Source organism: Marmota monax, unplaced genomic scaffold (assembly GCF_021218885.2).
Source record: "Marmota monax isolate L192 unplaced genomic scaffold, Marmota_monax_Labrador192_F-V1.1 WCK01_AAM20220418_F8-fsc00010, whole genome shotgun sequence".
Classification (NCBI taxonomy): domain Eukaryota; kingdom Metazoa; phylum Chordata; class Mammalia; order Rodentia; family Sciuridae; genus Marmota; species Marmota monax.
The window spans coordinates 24567194-24592699 of record NW_026692321.1 but is presented as its reverse complement, the minus strand read 5'-3'; the positions used below and the strand labels follow the sequence as shown (position 1 = coordinate 24592699).

General features: G+C 39.4%; 1 long non-coding RNA gene across 2 annotated transcripts in view; it reads left to right on the top strand.

Annotated features, from left to right (window-relative positions):
- LOC124090778 (uncharacterized) overlaps positions 1-6899 on the top strand; it is a 39440-nt gene extending 32541 nt beyond the window's left edge. For both annotated transcript variants that reach the window (XR_006851217.2, XR_006851219.2), the window contains one exon: positions 4582-6899. This is a non-coding gene — a long non-coding RNA (uncharacterized LOC124090778). The remainder of the gene's footprint in view (positions 1-4581) is intronic.
- Positions 6900-25506: the final 18607 nt, after the last annotated feature.

The following is a 25506-nucleotide window of genomic DNA, read 5'->3' as shown; positions in this document are numbered from 1 at the left end:
AAAGCCATATGGTAGGATGGTTACTGATTTAATAGTTTATACAGGTTCCTTACTTAAGCAATGGGTTGTGTTTGAATGCACAATAGGGTCAATATATTGCATGATTCCCTGAACCATATAATTATGCAATTAATGAAAAAAACTTAAACTGAGTTTATTTTGATAGTGGCAAGATAAACACAATCATAAGCTTTAGAATTCTATCATAAATTATGAGTAAAAATTTACCCTTACTAGATGCAGCAAGTTAAAATAGAGGAGTCTTCTTATTGTGCTCAGTATGGCCAAGAGACTCTCCCTCTTCCTTGTTGGCTTTGAAGAAGCACCTGCCATATTATGAGTTGTGTAGGGCCGTGTAGCTAGCCTCTCTGATCAGCCAGCAAGAAACTAAAGCTCTTAATCTGACAGCCTGCAAGGAACTGGGTGCTGCCAACAACCTCATGCTTGGAAGCAAATCCAACCCCAGTTGAGCCTTAGATGAGACTTAAGTCCCGTCAATACTTTGATTGTAGCCTTTTAAGACTATGAAGAGGTGGACTCACCTCGTCCATGCCTAGCCAAGCAGGCTGTGGGAGAGGAGCTCCTGTTAAGATGGCATCCCATCGTGTGTAAGGCAGTCATGTACATGTGATCATGTATGTCCAGTCACCTTTGTGGCATCAAGTTGTCACCTTGACTGGAATGCAAGTCATAGTCCTTCCCATACTCAAGGAGAGAGAGTACGAATACCAAGAGCGAAGTCACGGGGACCTCCCCATCATCTGTCTGCCACAGTGGGTAACCAACTGGGAAAGAAGAAACAAGTACACATAATACCAAGTAGATTGTGAAAGAGAGTTGAGGAAAGTATTATCCGAAGGCAGAGTAATCAAAATGACTTAATCTCTTCTTCAAACAGGTAGAAAATGCATTGTCTTAAGAGAGAATCAAGTAGCTCTGCCTTATGCACACTTGAGCGACTCAGAGACCTAGATGTCCTCATGTTCCATCTCTGAAGTCATTTCAGTTCTAACCCTGTGACCTTCAACCTGCACTTCCAAGCCTCTCAAGACATTTTGGAATGCTACAGATCCTGGCTGCATCCAAAGAAAGCATTCTGCCAACCACTGTGTTACTATTGACATCTTAATACAACAATATAAGAGAAAAAGAAAATACATGATAGATAAGTCCCTTTGAAAAGTTAAGAGCCAAATCTATTGGAGTATTACTAGCTGATCCAATTTTTCGTTTTCCATTTGAATGTTTATATTTCTAAAGCATGATGTCATTTTAAAAATACACAGAGATATAACATTGTGAACCTCACTTCATACAGGCAAATTTTGGCTAAAAACTATGTTCTTTGTGAGAAACAAATTACATTTCACAGTACCTCCAAGTAATACTGAGTGCCTCCAGAAAATTACTTAGGCACACTCAGGGTTAGAGAGGACTTTCTCAGTCATCTATGTAATCACCCATTTATGGGCAAATATCATCCAGAACATGAACAAATTATCTCATTAATTTCTAAGTAAAAATTTCATAGACTGTCTATTGTTCATCCTTGTGATATCATAAATGTGACTCTTTAAAAATAAAATTATGAATTTAATCCAAATGAGGCAATTCTAAATTGATTGCTTACTAGGAAATTTTTTTTCTTTTTCCTCAGGCAAAAATTAAATTGTAAAATATAAGAAATTTTGAACTTTTTTTTCACAGTTATTTTTGCGCAGACAGACTACACTATGAAATACACTATAAATGTTCTTTAAAACCACTTAAGAATAAGGATTAGAAGTTGTAAACTGAAACTAGAAATTCTTCATCCCTTATAGAGGCCAGAGAGATAAGAAGTTCAAGAAGAAAATGACTTGCAGGGCTGTATGAGATCAGACCATCTAAGAGTCTGGTTTTCAAAACACTAAACACTAAAGCCACATTTTTGGAGCGAGCATCATGTCATAGCTCCTTATTATATAGCTTATTCAAATATTGAATGATGATGTACAACTAATTATAAAAGAAACCACATGCTATAAATCATGTTTTATTTGGATCATAATTCCAGCAAAATACTTCTCTTCCTGTTTTTATTTGTTTTTTACTACTTGTAAGTCCTTACTAAGTATGAAACTTTGAGCTTGAGCCATAAGTGAAAAAAATAATATTAGACATTTGGTTCTTTCCTTAAGAGAAGAATACCTTCTAAAGCCAAATTTCTCAAGTCATGGTCCAATGACAGCCTACATCAGAATAATATGGACAGTATATTGAACATGCAAATATCTGAGATTCGGCTCTGGAGGATTTCTATTTTAGTATGTCTAGGGTAAATTTTGGAATATGCATTTATAATTAGCCTGCGATTGCTATTGCACACTGAAGTTTGAGAACCAACAATCTGGTGACATTGGGGTGATCCAGAGGTCAAAACATACATTCTAAGCTGATATAAGAGAGGGAACAGGCTATACTGTGAATTTAGATTATAGCTATAGCCAACATCAAGTTTCACACTGGAGCATGTTATGATGTAAACTTTCTTTAAAATTAGTTTTAATTTGTGCCCATTGGTAGCAAATTGAGCTTGAGTGTCTTAGAAAAGATTTGGATGAAGGGATCATTTTTTTCTGGGTGCTACCCCATTTGCAATAGCCTAAATAAATAAAATACTTGTGAGTCAACCTAATAAAAGAGGTGAAAACCCTCTATAATAAAAACTACAGAAGTCTAAAGAAATAAATTGAAGAGGACATTAGAAGATGGAAAGATCTTCCATGCTCTTCGATAGGCAGAATTAATTTTGTCAAAATGACCATACTACAAAAAGTGTTATACAGATTTAATGCAATTCCAATCAAAACCCCAATGACATTCCTCATGGAAACATGGAAAGCAATCATGAAATTCATTTGGAAAAACAAGGGACCCAGAATAGCCGAAGCAATTCTGAGCAAGAAGAGTGAGCAGGAGGCATCACAATATCAGACCTTAAACTATACTACAGGACTATAGTAATAAAAACGTCATGGTACTGGCACCAAAACAGACATGTAGACCAAGGAATGGTACAGAATAGAGGACATGGAGACAAACCCAAATAAATACAATTATCTCATACTAGACAAATGTGCTCAAAACATACATTGGAGAAAAGATAGCTTCTTTAACAACTGGTGCTGAGAAAACTGGAAATCCATATGCAGCAAAATGAAATTAAACCTCTCTCCCTCACCCTGCACAAAACTCAGCTCAAAGTGGATCAAGGACCTAGGAATTAGGACAGAGACTGCACCTAATAGGAAAAAAAAGCAGGCCCAAATCTATATCATGTCGGCTTAAAACCTGACATCCTTAACAAGACTCCTAAAGCATAAGATGTAAAATAAAAAATCAATAAATGGGATGGGTTCAAACTAAAAAGCTTCTAAAAAGAAAATTAAAAAGCAAAAGAATTAATAAAGTGAAGAGAAAGCCTACAGAATGGGAGCAAATTTTTACCACACTCACATCAGATAGAGCACTAATCTCCAGCATACATAAAGAACTCAAAAAACTTAACACCAAAAAAAACAAATAACCCAATCAATAAATGGGCTAATGAACAGATACTTCACAGAAGAAGATATACAATTGATCAACAAATTTATGAAAAGATGGTCAACATCTCTAGCATTCTAGAGAAATGCAAATCAAAACTACTCTAAAATTTCATCTCACTCCAGACAAAATGGACATTATCAAAAAATCAAGCAATAATAAGTACTGGCGAGGATGTGGAGAAAAAGGTATACTGATTCATTGCTGGGATTGCAAAATGAAACAATCACTTTGGAAAGCAGTATGCAGATACCTTAGAAAACTTGGAATGGAATCACCATTTGACCCAGCTATCCCACTCCTTGGTCCATACCCAAAGGACTTAAAATCAGCACACTACAGAGATGCAGCCACCTCAATGTTTATAGCAGCTCAATTCACAATAACTAAACTGTGGAAACAGCCTAGATGTTCTTCAATAGATGAATGGATAAGGAAACTGTTGTATATATGCACGATGGAATGCCACTCAGCCTTAAAGAAGAATGAAATTGTGGCATGCTAAGCAATGTAAGCCAATCCCCAAAAACCAAAGGCCAAATGTTTTCTCTGACAATTTGGATGCTGGTCCATAATGGGCAGGGGGCAAGGGAAGAAGAGAGGAACTTTGGATTGAGCAGAGGGGAGGGAGATGAAAGAGAGGAGGGGGAGGGGAGTAGGGAGGACGGTGGAATGATACGGACATTATTACCGCTATGTATGGGTATGAATGCACGAACAGTGTAACTCTATTTCATGTACAACCCGAGAAATGAAAAGTTGTGCTCCATTTGGGTACAAAAATAAAATAAAAATTAATTTTTAAAGAAAGTTGTAGCAAAAAAAACATCTAACATAGGATTTACCCTAAACCATTTTTTGGTGTACAGTTTTATATTGTTATGTGTATTCACACTATAGTGATGCAGACAGCTCTGCAGAATATTTTTAATCTTGTAAAAACTGAAACTCTATATTCTTTAAACAACAGCCCCTCTTTTCCCTCTCCTGCAGCCCCCACCCAAAACCACCATTCTACTTTCTGTTTCTATGATGAAGAGCCCAGGACGGTCCGGTCTGAGAAAGAAGAACAAGAAGAGCTCAGCCCAAACATCAAAATCAGAGGTTCAGTGGAAGGAATTCAATCATCAAGCAGTAAGAAGGAGTAAAGCAATGGATGTAGAAGCAGAGGCAGTTTTCAGAATTGAGTAGATGAGTTGGATGGTCTGGCCTTGGGTAGTGAGTGCCTGGAATGTGGGTGTGCTCACTAAAGCAGAATATGAACTGTAGGTCACTATCAGATATCAGATAAGACTTCCATCTATGATTGGTGAGCAAATGACTATGACTAAAGTAGATGGAAAGCAGGTCAGAGGGTGAAGACTGGGGATTACAAAGGGTATTTGCCACTATCAGGATTTGTTGCTGACTTGAGAAGTGGGCAGATCTGTGATAAAACCCCCTGTGATAGTTCACCAGGAGTGGAGTGGTTGAGTAAGTCCTTGGGGTATTGCAATCTGGGCACAGAAACCATAAGCATTATGTATCAAAGGGCACCATGCCAATGATGACCTAATAGCATTGGGAAAGTAGACTGAGAGAGGTCAAGAACTTAGATGATGGTGTCCCCAAGGCATCAAACTGACCAGTGTGAAGGACCAGACACCACTTCTACTGTGTATGCTGGGGTGGAAGGAAGTATGAAAAAAGTAGAAAGAGCAATAGATTTTGAAGTCAGACAAATCTAACTTCAAAATGTGTTGCCTTTTACATATGGGTGACCTTAAACCACGTAAATATCAATCGTCTCGTGTATACTCCAAATTAGAGCAATATCTGCTCTGGAATTAAGGGTAAATTATGCAATATACTAGCACAATTCCTGGCCTACATGCAGTCAATAAGTGATTGCAGTGATCATAACAATTTGTCTCCTAGCTCAGAGCAGCCTGCAAAGTAGTCTGTGGTCCCCTCTGTTATTCCAAACTGCAGGATAGGAGGTTTTTTGTTGTTGCTGTTTTTCCAGATATTTTTGATATTTAGTTCATAATGTATGTGATGAACTCAAAGACGGAGGTGGGGGTTGGGGCCGAGGGAGAAGGCAGCCAGTCAGCTAGGCAGCCCAGCAGGCCAATAGGTTCATCTTTGTTTTGTTTTAATGGCACAGATCCAAGTCATTAGATTTTTTGTCACACAGAGTCTGGTACTTTGAGATGACTTATCCATACTGTGAATGTGTGTTTAAGTATTGTTAAAATCTATTTTATCATTATTGTATGTTCCCTTACAAGTAAAAACAACAACAGGCTCTGGGGTTGTAGCTCAGCAGAAGAGTGCTCACCCAGCACATGCAAGGCCCTGCGTTCGATCCTCAGCACCACATAAAAATGAACAAATAAGGGCTGGGGTTGTGGCTCAGGGGTAGAGCGCTCGCCTTGCATGTGCCAAACCCCGGGTTCGATCCTAAGCACATAATAAACAAGTGAAATAAAGGTGTTGTGAACAACTACAACTAAAAAATAAATAAATAAATAAAATAAAGGTATTGTGTCCATGTACAACTAAAATAAACAAACAAGTAAACAACAACAAAACCAACCAAACCTCAGGTGTGACTTGAGGCAGTGGGTCCAAAATTGTTAGTAAGATCTGGCTGCTTCTTTCTCATCATTGTTTGTGCCCCATTCCTCTGAGTTAGCTCCATTCTTGAGCAGATTCCGTTTACAGGCAAGAGATGGTTACAACAGCACCAGTCTTTCATCCTCTCACATTTAAACCTAGTGTTGAAAAGAGAACACTGCTTTCCCAGAAATGTCATCCAAAGACTCACTGGTTTTGACTGAATCAAGTGCACAACACTGAACCAATCCTAATCATAGGAAAAATATTTCTGTTTGACTGAGGCTGGACTAGGTACTTCACAAGCTCCTGGAGTGAAGAATAGAGAAGATGTCAGGTGTCCAGGGCAGAAGTACGGACCATGAGAGAAGAGTAAATTCCTTACATAGCTCAAATCAGCAACCACCCAATTCCTCGCTACTTCTGCTACTGTAACTTTTGCAGATTTAAGGTGCTGAACAGTTTAGCTTAAAATACAATAGGGTATTTTGCCTTATGTTTTATGTACCCAACAAGCCCATCATAGCTTTTCAGAACAAAAGGAATTAGTGTAAAAGTGAGTGAGATCTTTATTCCCAGGAACCCAAGCCTTCAGAACCATGTCCCACTCCTGGTAGATTCTAACAGAGATCCTAAAGCAATTCAAGATAGCTAACATGAGCAGAGACCAGCTTATTTTAGAAGTAGAGGGTAAAATATCAGCTGTGAGGTATCTTTTTTAAAAATCAACGAATCACTCACAGTCGATTGTTACAAGGGAGAAGATCCAAAATTAACTAGTTTACATTAAAAGGGGGGGCAATTTTATGGAAAAGCTAAGATGGAGGGGCACTAAGATATCTGGAGCCCATACTGGAACACTATCTTAAGTCTTTTTCTTTGGTTTTCATCATGATTTCCAACTCTCAGATTATATTCTCCATGAGATTAGCAATGTCTCTCTTCTGGACAAACATTTTCAATTCTCACAGCAACCGAGAGAAAAAGGGCTCCCTCCTTCATCCTTCAGGTGAGAAAACTCGTGTGGCAGGACTCCTATTGGCTTGGCCACTTCTTATAACAATCACTGTAACCAGAAAGGAGGTAATATAACTGGCCTTGCCTGAGTCTCATGACCATCACCAAAGTCAAAGAGGCTGATTCTTTTGGAGAGGAAGGTGGAAAGGGGTCTGGCCAGACAAAACAATGGAGCCCAGAACATGCCTCCTATTCCCACCTATATACCAAAGACATTGGCTTTGAAGATTAGAGGAAAATCTAAATCAAGATAAGCCAAAACAATGATGAAGAATTCGCAGTTCTCAGAATTCTGATCTGGTGGCTGGTATTCAAGCAAAGAAGCTCTGTTTCTTGTTGTGTTGGTTAGCGGGACATAAAGAACAGAAAATCTCAGGCTGAGTCTAAAAATCCCCAGGAATTAGCTGATAACATGTTAGGGAATTTCTACTCCAGGCCTGTTGCTACCAAGACTGGAATCTCAAGCTGTAGAGCTAAACATAAATTAGCTCAGGACCTCCATTTCTGGTTCCCTAAAGTGGTTTTTGTTAATCCTCATCCAGAGAAGATGCGATTGCAATTTGTATGGAGAGCACTCAAACAGGAACTCTAATGATTTAGGGCCAGACATCAGTTTTCTCAAAACGGGGTTCACATGTAGATGTCTAAATTCTCTAGGAGGAAAAAATTGATTTTGGATGTAATTTAAGTGATGTAATCTTTAAAGAATTAACATAAAATACTGATCATCAACCTTTAACTAAATTTTGCCACATGATTTAAAAGAATGAATTCGTATAAGAAAATAAGTAGAGGACACATTTGTACCCAGAGAATGAATAAGTATCAGCCCAAATTCATTAAAGTTAGAAGAGATAAAAGCGATGAAAGAAATAATGGTAATATTAGCAAGCAAGAACAGTCAGTACAAGTCACATGTGTGAAGAACAATTTAATCTTAGAAAATGTCATCCATCACATTAAATTAATATTATTAAGTTTAAGCATATTCATTTCACTGTATTGTTTGCATATAAATGAAAATTTTGTTTTGACTTGTACTTGAAAGTAGTTATAAGTACAGAGTCCCAAAATGTTTGAATATTAAAGTGACATAATAAAAAAGGAATTGCTCAACACCGAGAAGCCACAGAGGAGGATTTTTAAGTTGTACATTTGTAGAGGAGTGACTAGTATACCCCCAAAATTTATGTTCATTCATGAAACTCAGAATGTGGTCTCATTTGAAAACAGGAGATCCTTACAGATGTAATTAGTTGAGGATCTCAAGGTGAAATCATCCTGGATTTAAGGGTGGACCCATGTTCTTGTAAGGAGAGAGGACATACAAACCACAGAAGAAGAAGGCCACGTGAAGACCAGGCAGAGATTAGAGTGAAGTAGCCACAATTCAAGGAACACCAAGGAATTCCTAGAGCCATCAGAAGCTAGGGAAAGTCAAACAGGGAAATCCCCCTAAACCTCTGGAGGGAGCATGTTCCCTCCCATGCCTTGCTTTTAGACTTCTAGCCTCAAAAATGGTAAGAATAAATTCCTGTTGTTTTAAGTCACCCAGTTTGTGGTCATTTGTTACCAGACCTCTGGCCTTGCCGCATTTTCTAAGAAGGGCACCAAAGTCTTATAGGTTACTATAAAAGCAGAGCAGGGTTTGAGGTCAATACTCTTCCAGTCGAGAAAAGTCTTCTGTTTACCCCAGTGGATCAGACATGTCTTATATTTAAGTGTACAAGCATGTGAAAAGTGTTTGGAATCTCCAGGGATTACTTGTTTGCAAGAATAGTGTCACATAGATCTATGGGTTCTTACAGGGTTCCCCCTTTTGGCATTCAGAAAGTGGCCAAATCAATGCAAAGGATGCAGCAATTATCAGACACAGGGCACAACTGAGGTGGGGCTTTACATGTGTTGCCTTCTGTCTTAGTCTAATCGAGCTGCTATAATAAATTACCATAAACTAACTAGCCTATGAACAACAGAAATTTATTTCTTACAAGAACAGGGCACCTGCTGATTCAGTGTCTGCTGAGAGCCTGCTTTCTCATAGAAGTTGCCCTTTCACTTAGTCCTCATCTGACAGAAGGGAAGGGGAAAGACATCTCTCTGGAGCTTCTTTTACAAGGACACTAATTCCGTTGATGAGGACTTCACCCTCATGACCTAATCACCTCTTGAAGTCTCTACCTTCCAATACCCTCACTTTGGTGATTAGGTTTTAATATATGAATCTAGGAAGGACATATTCAGTCCATAGTGCATCTCAAGATCCTCACAATGTTCCCTGTCTTCTAAAGGTGCAATTTCATGGAGATCCAGGTGCTAAACAGTAGGTTTGGATGTCAAGGATAAGACAATGGGTACAGACATGGAGAGGAAATCCCTAGAAGCCACAGTCAGCTGGGAAGAGTTGGAAACCTTCTTCTTTATAAAGAGCAATGGTTCAGCCACTAGGGAGGAAGAGGGTCCCATGAACTCTCAACACTAGCTGTGTCAGTGGAGCTATGGAAGTCTTGAGCTCAGAAAGCAAGCACTTCCTCTTGGCAGGGACATGTATTCTACATGCTTAACTTTGTGAAGATGCTCTCTGGGCGCAGAGTCACCATCTCTCCTCTCGATGATGAAAGCATCCTAGTAAGAATTAGATGGGGTAAGGACCCTGAGGCTGAGAAGAAGCAGGGAAAGCATGGAGATATATGGAGGTCTCAGTCTGAAACTTTGGCTGATAGGTAACTGGGCTTCCTGAACCATTCCCTGAACCATTCCTTGGCTTTCAAAACAATGTAATAGCTCAATTCACAGCACCAAGGGATAACTCATGTGGGTCTTTCGCTCTCATGACATTCTCTAACCTTCACCATCAAAGTCATCCCAGAACAATCTAAGTGAAAATTAGATTCTGGTTACGCAAAAAGTATGTTCAAGACAAACTCCCAGGTTCTCCTTCCCAACCGAGTTGTCACACCCAAGCCACATATAGAAGCTCTGGTGCTGTTACTGGTGCCTCTAATTCTAATCACACCTCTACTTCCATCATGGCTTCAAACCTGGAAATTGCTCTGATTTCCTTCCATTGGTAGAGCCTGAGAAGCCTCAGTTTTCCAGAAGTGGGTATGTGCTTCTCAGGCCAGGTCCCATATATGATGTGACATGCCCCAGCACAATATCTGGACAGCTGTGTGTCTACCCAGAGGTGCTAGGATAGACTGGTGACTGTAATTAGTGACAGTAACTTGCATTCTGCCCCCAGATGCTTTGTAGGCTCCACATGGGAATTAACTCTTTAGGCAGCAATACTCAGAGGCCTTCCTGGAACAAAATCGGACCCTCTGGTGATTCCATTTCTGATCCTGCACCACCATTGGGCCTCAAGTGTCATGACTGAATGTCCCTTTCTTCTGTTCTTTGGCATGTACAGGTGACATAGCATGCCACATGGTAGCATTCTAGAGATGAGAAAAACAACAGTTCAGAGTATTCTGCAAGCCCCAAATTATAGGGGTCTGTTGTGATTTTTGAAATGTTTGCAAAATTCTTTGGCACTCTTCCCATCAAATGATAGAGTTATGTCTCTTGCTTTTGAACTTGGTTGAGCTTTTGTGCTGGCTTGAAGGACAGAATGTGGTAGAGTGATGGTGTGAGATTTCCAAGTGAAATCAGAGAAAGCATATGGCTGCTACTGGCTCCTTCAAGGATGATTATTCTGGGGGGAAAAAGTCCTCTTCCATGTAACAATCTAGCTATGCTAAGAAGGAGCACATGGGGAGAATATATAGATGGAGTCCTAAGGAATCCAAGGTGTTCCTCTCCCCAGAATCTTGAGTCTCTCCAGTTCAAGCACCAAAAGTTTTCAAGATGAGCTCAATCTTGAAACCTCCTAAGAGACCCCCAATTGAGCTCAGCTAAGCTGCTTCCTAATTCCCAACCCCCTGAAACCATGAGAGACAACAAATACACACTTGTGATTTTATGCCTCTGCTTTGGGTGATTTGTTATGCAACATTCCACCAGCAGACCAGAGCCCAAGAATAACAAGCTGCTTAAGAGAGCCCAAGAGATTCTTGGAACTACCTCTCTGAAGAAAGGCATAGCGGTGGGTGAAAGATCCTGAAGTTGCTGAAGCTAGTGGCATCTCTGCTTGTCAGGCAGCCTGTCTGTCTTCACCAGGGTGAAACTAGCAATGTGAACGCCTGCCTCGAGACCACTATCATTTACTCATGCAGTAACATGGATCAGAACAGTGGTGATAACAATTTGTCCCCAGTTGGCAGGGCAAAAGCAGTGACTTTGAGAGCTTAAGTGGGAAATGACAAAAATGTCATTCTATCTTGGCAGTAGCAGAGAGGGTAGTGAGTTGCGGAGGAGTAGGAGCTGGCCCAGCAATCAGTGTCCAATCTGGGTTTTGGTGAGCCTGAAGCAGTACAGTTTTAAGTTCACTTTCAAGTCCAAACTCCCTTCTGCACTTTGCTGAGTGTGGCTGGCATTTCTAGTTTTCCAGCTGGATCCCTGTGAGGCCCTCCAGGGGTGGTAGAGGGAGCCTGCAAGACTGGAAGAGGAAGAGAGGACTTGCTGCTCCCCATTCCTCTGGTGGCACCCGAGCAAAGCTTCCTCACCAAGGCAGAGGACCATCTTCCCACAGCTGTAACGATTACTTTTCAGTTTTGTCCCATAGATAAAGCTACCTCCTTAGAGACATCAGCCTCCGTCAGCTAGAGCTACCTCCTGAGAAACTTGACTTTCTCCTCCCCAGGACTCCTGCTTTTAGTTTCTAAGTTGAATGATTCCAACCTCTCCCTTTAGTTCCTTTGGGGGAAGGGTTGGTAATTACTTCAATGCAGTCACTACCTCTGTGATACCTGAGTTCTCCTTTCTATTCTTGGTTATCTAGGGAACCACTTTTGACCTGTTATTGAGCAAAGACTCTATTGTAGTCAGCTTTTTCATCTCTGTGACCAAAACACCTGAGAAGAACAATTAATTAATTAGACAAGGAAAAGTTAATCTGGAGTTCACCGTTTCAGAGCTTTCAGTCCATAGAGGACAGATTCCATTGCCAGGGCCAAAGGAGAGGCAGCATCAAAGGGGCCTTCAGAGGAAAACAGCTCAGGATGCGGCGATAGGAAACAGAGCTCTGGTCACCAGGCACAAAATATAAACCCCAGTCACACCCTATCTGCCTACAGTTACCACCTAGATAATCCCCACCGGGGGATTAATGCACTGATCAGTTAAGGCTCTCATAAGCCAATCATTTCATCTCTGAACTTTCTTACAGTGTTTCACACATGGGCTTTTGGGGGACCCCTCATGTTTAAACCATAACAGACTCGTTGCCTAACACACATAGAAGCCAATACTGGGTACAAGTTTCTTGTGAAAAAAGAAAAAGCTCTATTGAGCAGTCAACCTCCAAGGAGGCCGGGATTTAATAAAAAAAAAAAAAAAAAGTTCAAATCTACCTCCTCAATCAGCTGGTAGCAGAGGAATTTAAAGCAAGGGAGACAGATTTTGAAGGTTCTTCTGCACAAGCATAAATGGTTATCATGCCTCTTTACAGGTCACATGCTTCTTTTCAGAATGAGTTATCATGTTCTGTGCAGGGGGATTTGAGCTTATGTTATCTCGAAAAGCTGGTTCCAAAACCTCTGGAGGCTTTTCCTGAAAGACAATTTAAGAACCTTTGTTATTCAAAGAATTTATGCCTGGGCATATTTAAGCCTAGGCTAATTTCATATCTAGTTATGATTACTTATATTAAAATTTTCCTGTTCATTTTTCTACTTACATGGTTTCTATGTTCTGAATGGACCCTTACTAAAACACAGATACTTCTTTCCAAGATAAACTGTTATGGTAACTGATATTAAGGATAACTGATGATTCAAATATCAGGGAGACCAAGTTCAAATTCCAAATGCAAGGATCAGAGATGGGATTTGGAACAGTGATCCCAAAGTTAGAAGGTTGAAGTTGCACAGAGACACAACCAACATAAGAGTAGGGCAGGAGCAAGATAGAAGGCTTAGGATAATTGCTGAGGAAAATTATCTACCACCTACCAACTTCTTCCCCTCTCCTCAACCCAGAGCTATCCTGCTCTGATGCATAAATTACTGGGTGGGTGAGGCTGGTTCAGTAATCTCAGGGCAAACTCCACATGGGTTGTCTAGATTGGGTCACTGAGTTCTAGGAGCAACATGTAGCATGATTCCTAATGTGTTGTCCATGATCATAGAGTCAGACATGCAAAGAGGGCCTTTCCTCCCTTGTAGCTCTTTCTGGCCACCCATGCCTATTCTGAGGACCGAGATAGCCTTGAGACTAAAGTAGTGACAGCATTTGCTCAGTAGAGTACTACGCCCAGGCAGACTTCATGATCTGTTCCATGGTCTCTCATCATCTCCATGTGGACATTCCCAAGCATTTCAAATTCACCATGCTTAAGACTGATTCAACCTCATTTTAACTGCTTTTCCCCTGGAGAGTAGGTGGGAAGTGCTAGATTCCTTCAGTGTAGCCTTCACAAAGGGCAATCTGGAGTCCTAGAATCTTCCCTTCTTGATTCTACTGGTTTCACACTATTTGAATAATCAGCAACATATCAGTGAATAAAATGAGGTCTTGTTACTGAGTTGGAGGAAAAAAATTGGTAACAGGGAAATCTGAGAAAGACTTTTCTTTAAATGTCCCTCTCAGAAGGAAGTTATGAAAAATTGAGGGAATCGGGGACAGGGCAAGACTGGTGAGTAGGAACCTGAGAAAGAATCACAAAGATCTCTAGCTCTGATTTGCAAGGGGAGTTTGAGAACAAAGAGCTCCAGGAGCTATTTGACTCATGTTGCCCGATCTTGAAATCCTGAAGTCCCCTGGCAGGAAACCCCAAGGAGACTACAGACTAAACCATCCTGCCATTGTCAGTTCCACAAGGAGCTCAGCAACTTGAGCAAAGGAAGTTGCTTTTTTTTTTTTTTTTTGATATTGCTTCTGTTTTCCTATCTTAAAGAGATATACTCCTTAATGTTTATATAAATGTCTTAAAGAAAGATAAAGAGGGAATGCAAACCTGAGGGAGTGAGCACTCGCATTAGAAGACAGAATCAGAATCTCAAAATATCACAACAGGCTAAAGTAAGGAGACAAATGAAAGAAAATGAAATTAATAGGGGCGAAGGTAAAATTCTGCACTGAGCTCCAAAACACCACTTTCAGAAGTCAAGACTGGGAAGATCTGGCTGAACAGAAACCCATACTCTTCAATCTTGTTATTGATGTCCTATCAGTCAGGTTATGCTAATAACCTGTTATAATTACAACTCCTAAGCCTCCGTGGGTTTAAAATATTCTGTGGAGAAAGAAGTGGCAAAGATGACAGTGCTGGCTTTATTAATTGTTTCTAGCAAGTCTTAAGATATTTCCATTAACATGTGCCTGGTAAGGGAATTTTAGATAATAAGAGTTTAATTTTAATTAAGTTAACCTTCACAGTAGAAAAATGACTTTGAAAGATTTCTGGGGGAAAAGAAAAAACAGGTGAAAGAAAAATAACAACGGGGGACAGGAGATATAGTAGTAGAGCACTGACTAGCCCGGGGGAAGCCCTGGGCTCAATCCCCAGAATGGCATAAACAAAAAACAAATTGGTAAAAGGATAACAAATAAACCTAAATAAAATTCTGAGTAAACTCTACTCCTCAGAATATAAACTCTTTATCAGCCACATAGATTAAAAAAATGGAAAAAATCTACATATAAATAATTATATGCTATAAATATAGGATAAACTATAGATATACATACAAATATATGTATACAAATATATGTTTATAGTTTTAACCTATAAATGGATAAAATATATATATTATATATGTAACATATATGATATATATTAATAATATAATATATATTTATATGTATAAAAAGTGGCAAAGATGCTATATATATATATATATATATATATACACACACACACACACACACATATGTATGTATATATAAAATATTATAATTAAGCCAGCAGGACATAGTTCCTGTGAATCTAAAAATTACCAAGAAAGCCATCTGAAATATGGATTTATATTCACTGCCATTAATGATAAAATTCTTGCTAGTTGGCTGGTAGATTATGTCTCATGATATTAACTGTAATAATATGAAGTCATTGTGGTTTACAAGATATCTAAAAACCAAATATTCAGAAAAGGAAGAAAAACTTCAGCAGTTTTTCAGGCATTCACAATCATAGAGAACAAACTGAGTTGTTGACTAGTTTGTGAAACTAGTACTGTACTGATAATTGCTTAGAATCTCTTTTAGGGTTTTTAACTTTACAATGAAGCAACAAAAGCCACAAACCACCAGTTCTCCAGTTGATCCTGCCACAGTGAAAAGTGCTTGAAATAATTCTAAAATAAAAGATCAAACAACTAAAACATATTCCTTTGTCAGCACCGTTTTGGGGAAGTCACGTAGAAAACATTGTTGGAGATGTGAAGAAACAAATATCAGAACAAATTACTCAGTATTGGCCATGCATTTGGGTGAAAATACAAATGTTTCTAACATGACTCTGTTTATGGTACTTGTTCTGTTTTATTTTAACAGTTCCATTTCTGAAGAACTTCAGGAAAAAAATTGTATTAAAGAATATCCCAATGATAAATTATTCATAAGTCAAAAAAATGTTTTATGGGGAAAATGTTGAAGTATAACTGCTATATTGGGAAGAACGAAAGGCATTTTTGCAGAGGAATAAAAGGAAAGATTTGAGGAAACCTTGGCAGAGACATTAATCTCCATGTTGTGTATCCAGTGTTTCATTGATGGGGGGCTTATGCACATAGAAATTGATGCTGGGGGACACTCATAGAAGTCACTGATGTGGTTGGTTTAACAACAGCCTTAAAGCAGCAGGACTTTATGAGGCTGTAATGGGGTGGAGAATCCTGAAATTATATCATGTCCCTCTTCTACACAATATTGATTTCTTTGCTTTTCATATAGGGGCAGTGTTCCTAAGAACACTCCCTAATTCACCTCCTTCCTGGGTGCTGATCTCCATCTCAGAGTTTGATTTCCAAGAAAACTAACTTGCAGCTGCAGCAAGAGTCGTCCAAGAAAGCACATACTGATATGGGATTCCGAAGCTGCCGCCCACCAACTGGCTAGTAGCAAGGAGGCTGATCAGCAGAAGGGTGAGGGCTGAAGCTCCTCAATGGAACAGAGGAGAATGTTGGGGTCCTGGTAATCCACCGGCACCTATTGATATTCCCTTGCCCATTTTGTGAAAGGATCAGCACAGCAGTCAAGCTTAAGAAGGTGTCAGGTTTAAGAAATGTAATCAGGAGCTCAGAGGTCTCAGGAACAAGGATCTGGATCATGCCAACAGGGAGGCCATCTCCTGGGCAAAGACGGTGGCTGAGAATGACACAATCTAGAATGAGTAGCAAATGGTGAGTACCAGTGTGGCTCCAACTGCAGTGCGCAGAACTCTGTTCTATACTAACAATCTTTTTACACATTTTCCCCAGGAAGAGAGGCATAACAGGCTCTTAAGAGTGCGTCTCTGAAATTATATGAAGAAGTAGATCTGAGTAGTACAAATGAGAGATTGTGGTGGAAGCTGAGATGTGCTACTCTGATATCTTTTAAGACTGAAAGCTGTGCTATTAATAGTTCTCAGCTATCAGCCCTCTAGAAATTATCCTAGACTGGGAAGTTTTGCCTTGCACAATGCCATGCCTCTTTCTCTAGGAGCAACCAAGATCCAATAGGTGGTCAGTGAAAATATAAAGGCCCCCAGGCCATCACATTATCTCAGAACAATATTAGGGGGTCATACAGCTGTCAGGGAGCCCAAAGGGAGGGTCTCACCTTTGTTGAGACTGCATCACAGACCAGTTTCTTTTTCTGTCCAGTACTCAGGACTCCCTTGCCTTCTCTAGTGTTTATTCCAAGACCAATCCTAAAAAAAAAAAAAAAAAAAAAATTCCTTAACACTAATCTCCAATCTAGAGTATGTATCCTGGGAACCCATCCTTCAACAAGAATGTTAGTGGAACACCTGATTAAAATCTGAATATGTATTCTCTATTAGGCAATAGAATTGTATTCATGTAAAATTTCCTGATGTTTAACCCTTATAATTGTGTTTTTAGGAGAATGTCCTTTTTCTTAGGAAGCACACGCTGAAGTAAATGGGGGTCAAGACACATGATATCTTCAATTTAATTACAAATGTTTCATTTTAAAATGTACAAGGAGAGTTGCAGGATTAGAAAAAGAAAGAAAGGAAGAAAAATAGGAAGATATAAGTAACCCATGAATCTGAGTCAAAGGTGTAGGGGAGTTATTTATACTCTTCTTGCAATTTTCCAATAAATTTTAATTTATATCAAAATAGAAAGTTCCAAAACTAAAATGACCAGACCTCATCTCATTTCCAGTGATTCCATTGGCAGAGTACCAACCTCAATATTTTTATTAAGTCCCAAGGTTGAGAACCATCAGTATCATGATAAAGGTCAACATTAAGCAAATTTCAATAAAACGTGATGATGAGAGGGGGAATTTAGAGTATGATGGGGAAACACAAAAAATGACCTAATGTTCACGGGGTCAAGCAAGATGCCCTGAGGAAGTGACAGTTAAGCTGACACTGAAGCAGTACTTGTTCAAGGAGTCTCGGCAGGAAGAAGAAAGGGAGAATTCCAGGCAAGGTAAAATGGGTATTAGGAAGGTCCCAAAGAAGAGAGTGAGTTATCATCATGGAATTAAATGTTGCATGTGACTGATTCCTGGAGGGCTGACGCATGTGGTGAGACGGAGAAGATAAGCAAGAGACACACTGACATTTATCTGGAAGACAATGGAAGGTCACATAATGGTTTTATGCAAAGGAGTAAATTTGATCAGGTTTACATGTTTGAAATACCACCCTGGCTGCTGAGTGGAAAGTGGATAGGAGGGAGATGAGACAAGGGGAAGGAAGACCAGTTAGATAGGCTAGAAATGGGAAAGATGACAGTTGGATAGAATCCAGAGATATTTAGAATGTAGAATTAATAATGCCTGCTGTTGATTGGCTGTGGGAGATGGGATGGGAGGAGGGAAGAGCAGCTTTCAGATTCTGGTTTGACAAAAGACAAGGCAGGGGACATCTAAGCTCCATGGCAGTGGGGGCCTTGTTTGTCTCAGAGACTATTATATTATACTCAGTCCTCCTCTATTGGTTTCAATAAATGTTTGTTGAATAAATGAATGAATGAGTGAGTGAATGAGTAAGCTTGAAAATTAAAGAATTCACTTCTGAATATGGAGAATTTTGAGTGCCTGTGAGTGTTCTTTGGAAAACCTTCTCTGGGGATGGCATAAATTTTCATTCAATTCTGAAGGTAACCAGTGAAAAGATAATTCCTCTATCCTTAACTTGATGTTTTTATTCCCCCCAGTATTTAGAAGTTAGAAGTCCCCATGAGACCTTGTGTGTCAACACCTCATCACTTTGGACCTAATTTGATGTTTAGATGGCATAATGACTGTGTATTGCTTTTAACTGATAGGGAAACTGCCTGACTTTGGTGTTCATCCAGATCATCTTTATTGTGTGAATTGTATTTTTCCCTGTTTTTCATTTTTGCAGTTGAGTCTAGTGGACAGTCGGGTGTTCTGTAAAAATCAACTGTGAAAGGATGGTGGTTTTAACTGGGCAAGAAGGGTTAGCCAATAAGGGTTTTGTTGTTGTTGAATAAATTTATATATTTATTTATTTAGTTATTTATTTAATATCTTTATTTATTTATTTTTTGTGGTGCTGAGGATCAAACCCCTTGCCTCACACATGCAAGGAAAGTACTCTACTACTGAGCCCCAGCCCCAGCCCCGGCCCAGCCAATGAGTTTTTTAAAAAAGAAAGCATAGAGGGAAATCTGAGGATGTTTACTGCCATCCAGTGGTGGTGCTTTCAGAAAACCATGGCACAAAGTCGATCTCTAGGCCTTTGGAACTTCACCTTGAAAGACCTAGAGATATTTTGTGTTATGTTTTCCCAGATGCTGAAAAGCATAACTTCATTCGTTCTTCTTGTAGAACAGAAGATCATACACAGGCTTCCATCGGCAAGCTGTGGAGAGTATAATTTAATGTAGGCAGCCCTCATCTTGATTTCACACCCACACCCTGTTCTCCCTAGCCCGCCCTGTATACACACCCCTGTGAAGTGTGATACACACCCTTGTGGAGTGTGAACCAGCTCTACTGGGCATTACCAACCCATTTTTTTATCTGTGCTTTGATAATTCTGGGCTTCCAAATGAACTACTTAGAGCCAACCCATGGAAACAAAAACAAAAAAAAGAGGCGGTCGCTGATTTCAAACAAGAGCCTTTTCCAACTCACTGGAGGAAAATAATAAAGTTATTATCATAAGATTTTAGAATAAAAGAAAATTAACCAGCCAGCGCATGTCATTAAGTTTTATAAAGCGTTCTTTTTGGCATTGATGAACATCATCCAAGGCATATAAAGCTCATAAAAGCATTAATGTTTCCTACTTTTAAAATGCAGCGTGTTCTCTGTGTGCTTGTGATTTGACTTGTTAGCAGAGGGTTGAACTTTTTGTGTTTTAAGGTCAAGGCAGTCATCAGCTGGTCCGCAGTCATCATCTCCGGCTGTGATGTCATTCTTTTTTTTTTTTATTAGTTGTTCAAAACATTACATAGCTCTTGACATATCGTATTTCATACATTTGATTCAAGTGGGTTATGAACTCCCATTTTTACCCCGTATACAGACTGCATTCTTGACTCTGAAAAAAAAACACCACTCAGATCTCTGTTTCCTTTCTTCTTCAGGTCTGTAGTCCATTGAAGTGGGGTCTATCAGTAAAGACTCAGAGACCAAGACTTTGCTTGTGCCCACTGGTCGTGAGCAATTGATTCCCAGGGACAGATCCAGACCAAAAACCAAACGAAAGCACAACAACAAAAATTTCAAACTCTACCTGTTTAATTCATAAAGGTGTGAAAACCAAAGCACACAGAGGGCATATAATGCGAGGACAATATATATCACTTTTACTGGCGTATATAACATGACAGTTTTATAAGGAAAGTTGGGTGTTTAGTGGTTCTGCAGTATGCCATACATAGGAATTCAGATGAAAGCTACAGGTTTCAGTTGTGCAGCAATATCCTACTAACCCTGAAAAAATATAGAATCAGATGATTAAACAGCACTATATTAGTGTCTGTGATTTTTGGTACTAAGAAGACTACAAAAAAAAAATCAAATTTACTAGTAAATGAAATCCCATATCCCACGTGAAATATTGATAGCAATAGAAACTTCCAATGAATATCGTAAACCAAAAATAAATCATGACATTAAATAAATCTAAAGAAGTTTTTATAATACCTAATACAAATCACTCAGTAAGACAGAATTGCATATGAATAATTTCCTAACAGTAGGCAAAGCACATGAAGCCAAGGGTGGGGGGTGGGGGGGTGTCAGTGAAAACTTAATATAAAACACTCAGCAAGACACCTGGGTGCTAACTTCACAGCAGCGCCCCTTTGGCCCTGAGATGGATGGTGTCCACTTTGCTCTGATGTTTAACATTGCTGGCTCTGCCACTATTTTCTTCCCATTTTCTGCTCCTCTCTTACCCACTCCCAGCACTGCTGGGCCTTTCATCTTCAGAGTCCATTGGAATGGGGGAGGGGCAGAGGATGCATGATGTCAGAGTGCAGAAAATATCTGGGCTTCCTAGATGCCGGAACACCACCTTCAACTGTTCAGTGCCTCTGAGCTGAATGTGTCCTAGACAAACTCCTCTGGAAATATGTTTGTTTGTTTGTTTGTTTTTAACTTTATTTTATTTGTTTATATGGTGCTGAGGATTGAACCCAATGCTTCACACATCCTAGGCAAGCGCAATGCCACTAAGCCACGACCCCAACCCCCTGGAAATAGGTTTGACTCATCATTTTCACTTTGCACTTTGGTATATATTTGGAATTGTGTGTTATTTAAGAGAAGTCAAGTTATAATAGCTAGGTATTGACTAAGGCCTGGGTAAAGAGGGAAATAACAAAATATTTTATTATCTCAAACAATGACATTTAAAAAAATAATCCTAAGTGGCCTGAGTTTCTGGGATGACCCATTTGTCCTCTCAAGCAGAGGTCCATTCAGGCATGTTTCAGACTAAGAGGTTTATTCCTGGGTGACAAAGCCAAAAGGAATTTCTTTTTTAGCCAAGAGAAAAAATTAATAAATTCTGCATTTACATTCCTATTAACCCATATGCCAAATTAGGAATAAAAAGAAACATTTTTTTTTTTGGTATTGGGAATTGAACCCAAGGGTGCTTAACCACTGAGCTACATCCCCAGCCTATCTATCTATCTATCTATCTATCTATCTATATATATATATATATTTTTTTTTTTAATTTTGAGACAGTGTCTCTCCAAGTTTCTTAGGGCCTCACTAAGTTTCGAAGACTGTCTTTGAACTCATAATCTTCCTGCATCAGCCTCCTAAGCCACTGGGAAGAAACATTCTTTACACTATAAAAGGTATACATAAAACTATTCAAGCTTATATTTAATAAAACAACAGTAAAAAGATTTTTTTTAAAACTCAGGATGCCTGCTATCACTACTCCCTAAATTCAGTGTTGTCTTGAAAGTTTTAACTAATAGACAAGAAAATTAAAACTATGCAGACTGAAAAGGAAGAAACAAAACTAATGTTATTTATAGAAGGTACAATAAAACTTCAAACACCTTAACTTGTTTAATTGAATAGAGAGTTTAATAAGATTCTGATTGACATGACTCAATTATATTTCCATACATCAGAAATAAACTATTAAACAGATGTTTTAAAGAGAATCTCCAATAGCATCCCCCCCAAAAAAAGATACTTGAAAATAAATTTACTAAAATATTTATAAAAGCTTTCTTGAAGAAAATTATAAAATTTTATTAATAGACATTAAAGAAAATCTAAATAAATGTCATGGACCAGAAGGCTTATTATTATAAAGATGTTATTTCTCCACAGACTGATCTATGCAATCAATATTATTCTAATCAAAATTCCAATGGGGGTGTGCTTGTGGTTTTGTTTTCGAAATGACAAACTGATTCTAAAATGTACATGCTATGGTTTGGAAATGTCCCCCAAAGGCGTATTAAAGGTTTGGCCACCAGCCTGTGGCACTGCTGGAAGGTGATCTAACCTTTAAGAGATAGGGCCTAGTGGACAGGGGCGGGCCCTTGAAAGGGATACTGGGACCCTTGCCCCTTCCTGTTTCTCATTTTTTGCTTCCTGTTGCCAGAAAGTGAGCAGCCTTTTCCACCACCAGCTCCAGCCATGAGTACCGCGTCACCACAGCCTAGAGCAACAGGACCGACTGATCATAGGCTGAAACTTCTGAAACCATGAGACAAAATAATCCTCTCTTCTTTTTAAGTTGATTTATCTCAGGTATTTGTTATAGAAAGGAAAGTTGACCTACAAGCAAAGGGTTTAAGAGAATGAAAAGACAGAACACCATGCATAGCTCCAGCCATTGCCCCTGTTCCATGCATCTCCTGGAAGTCCATTTATAGTTTGCAGCTTTCCAAACAAAAAGTAAAGAACTGGACAATTTTTGATGTGGTTGGAATATCAGAGTTCATTGCTGATGAGAAATAAATTACAAGAGATAGACACTTGCTCAAGATCTGATGGCTATCTGTGGAAGAGGCAGAAGTTAAGACCGAGGAAGGTGCTCTAAAACACCAAATCCACTGTTCTTTGAAGACTAAGAGCATATAATGGGACATTAGAGAAAGGGACAGGTGAAGTGACCGTGTTCTTTTATTTTCTTTTCCTAGTGAAATTCAAGATCCATACAATTTCAATTACATTATTTTATCCTTAGAACTTCTCACACCACACCCAAGCAAAATAAGATGTGTGTGTGTGTGTGTGTGTGTGTGTGTGAACACTTAATTCTAACTTCCATGAGATTATTCTCCCTGGCACTTTATGGTTATTTGGGCTCCCATCTGTCTTCAGAGCGAAGTATGGGGTCCAATAGGACAAGTTATTTATTTTCATATTCCCAGAATCTAGCACAATGTCTCCTACAAAATACATTTAACAAATGTTTATGGAACAAATTAAATGCACAGTGGCAACACCTTCACTGTTAAAATCTCAGCAGAAGCTAATTAGTACCTACCTAGTTCTCTTCAATGGAAAAGTTCTGAACAAACCATTTCCCCCTTTCAATCACTTTCTCCTCTGTTCCTCCCACCCTGTGAATTTGTATACTTTGGTGAGCACACAACACCCCCAGGATCCCACCTGCTAGGAATTCTTTGTCTTAAAGGAAAGGGGCTGAAGGTGACCCAGCTGGGCATATTCCCCAATAGCTGCCCCCTTGTTATTTCCTTAGGAGGGTTTCATTATCTTTTTAATTTTGCTCTTTGAGCCTCTGTGAATAGTAAGAGAAAAGGGCTATTTTCTCTTCCAAAAGCAGGACATTCCATTTGGGGCTCAGGAGCAACATGACATCCTGTTCTGAATGTGTCTTACTTAGAAGGGCCTGGGATTTTTACAGTTGAGTATAACTGCAGAGGGCTCTCAAAACCTCAAGGGAAGGAAGAGGAAATAATCCCTATGGAGAGAAAAAGAAAAGTTTGCTTAAGGATAGCAGAAAAAAAAAATGATTCACCACTCAAAGAAATTTAAGTCTAGGAATGGGTTGAAAAAGGTGAAATGCCTCAAGGTTGAAGGGGAACTTTAAAAATACATTGGTAGCCAGGAGAACTACGTGGTCCATAAAGCTCACCTGAGGGGGCCTCCATTTTCCTCTCTAAGCACATCGCCTGCCACTTTCCCTGGGTTCTCCTTCACCTGCAGCTACACTGGCTTTTCTGGTTCTAAAGTTCCCCTGATGTTCTCACCTCAGGTCCTCCTTTTTACTTCCTCCAACAGAGAGAAACTTCTTCCTCAGGATATCCACAGGCTTCTTTGCTTTGCTTCACTGAGGCCTTTGAGGAAATAGAATCCCATTAGATGACTTTCTTGATCTCACATAAAATAACCTCCTTCTGTCATCCTGTTATCTTCAGAGTTTTCACTACCTGATTTTATATTTGCTATTATTGTCCCTCCACTAGAATGGGAGTTCCATGAGGACAGGATGTTTTTTTCCTAGATCACCACTGACTGGGTCCCAGCATCTGTGCACTGACCAGCACCAAAGTTTATGGAACTCAGTAAACCTTTATTGAGAGGATGGATGGATGGATGGATGGATGGATGGATGGATGGATGGATGGGACAGGATGCATGCCCCTCAGCCTCACATCCTGCTTAACTTTTGTGACATGGAACTCACTAATGCTGACTGCCTAGAAGCCTGATGAAGGGTATGCCCTGAGGGACTTTGCCAAAGAAACCTCTCTGGCAGAAGAAATTTGATCTTGGATTGTGGTGAATTTTTGTTTCCTATTGTAACCTGAGAAGTGTGTGGTTTTTCTTCCTAAGCAAGACTTTGAGAAAAATCAGTCCATATGTGTAATAGGGACCCATATGGCCTGGAAACTCATATTATTATTAGTTATGGGACCCTAGACAAGATTCCTAAACTTTTCAAGCCACAGTTTTCCTCATTCATAACAAGAATTATGCTTCATCATGGAAGTGAAAGGGCAGACTGGGCACAGAACTACTAATCAGTAAATACAGCTACACTGTTGGGGAAAGGAGATCATGGAAAGGCATGTAGATGCAGGGTTGTGGAATGCTCCCTGCCCAGGACTGGGACTACAACCTGAGTGGTCACCGTCTTGGTGGAATGAAATAAAATAGTCTAGGCAACCATGGACTTGGACTGAGCACCTTCTCAGGACATAACAGACCAAACCAATAGAGTTTCATCATAGTAACTGAGCTTTGGCTGGTTGCAGAAAGCCTTATAGCCAATAAACTAACTGGGCTGTAAACAACTACCTAGGCAAGGTGTAAGTAATTGGCTCTCTCACGAGGCTGCCGTCAGCTGAGTTGTCTTCTATGCAATGCCTCTGTTTTCCTATAAATGCTGTCTTTTAGGCTGGAGATCTCAAGTCTGGTTCTAGGAGCTGCTCAATTTACAAGTTGTGTTTTGCCCAACTTTTTTTGTTTGCTTTAACTTCTTTCATCAATGTTTTGTAATTTTGATTGTAGAGGTCTTTCACTTCCTTGGTTAATTTTATCCCTAGGCATTTTATTTTTTGATAGCTATTGTAAATGAGATTGCTTTCACAC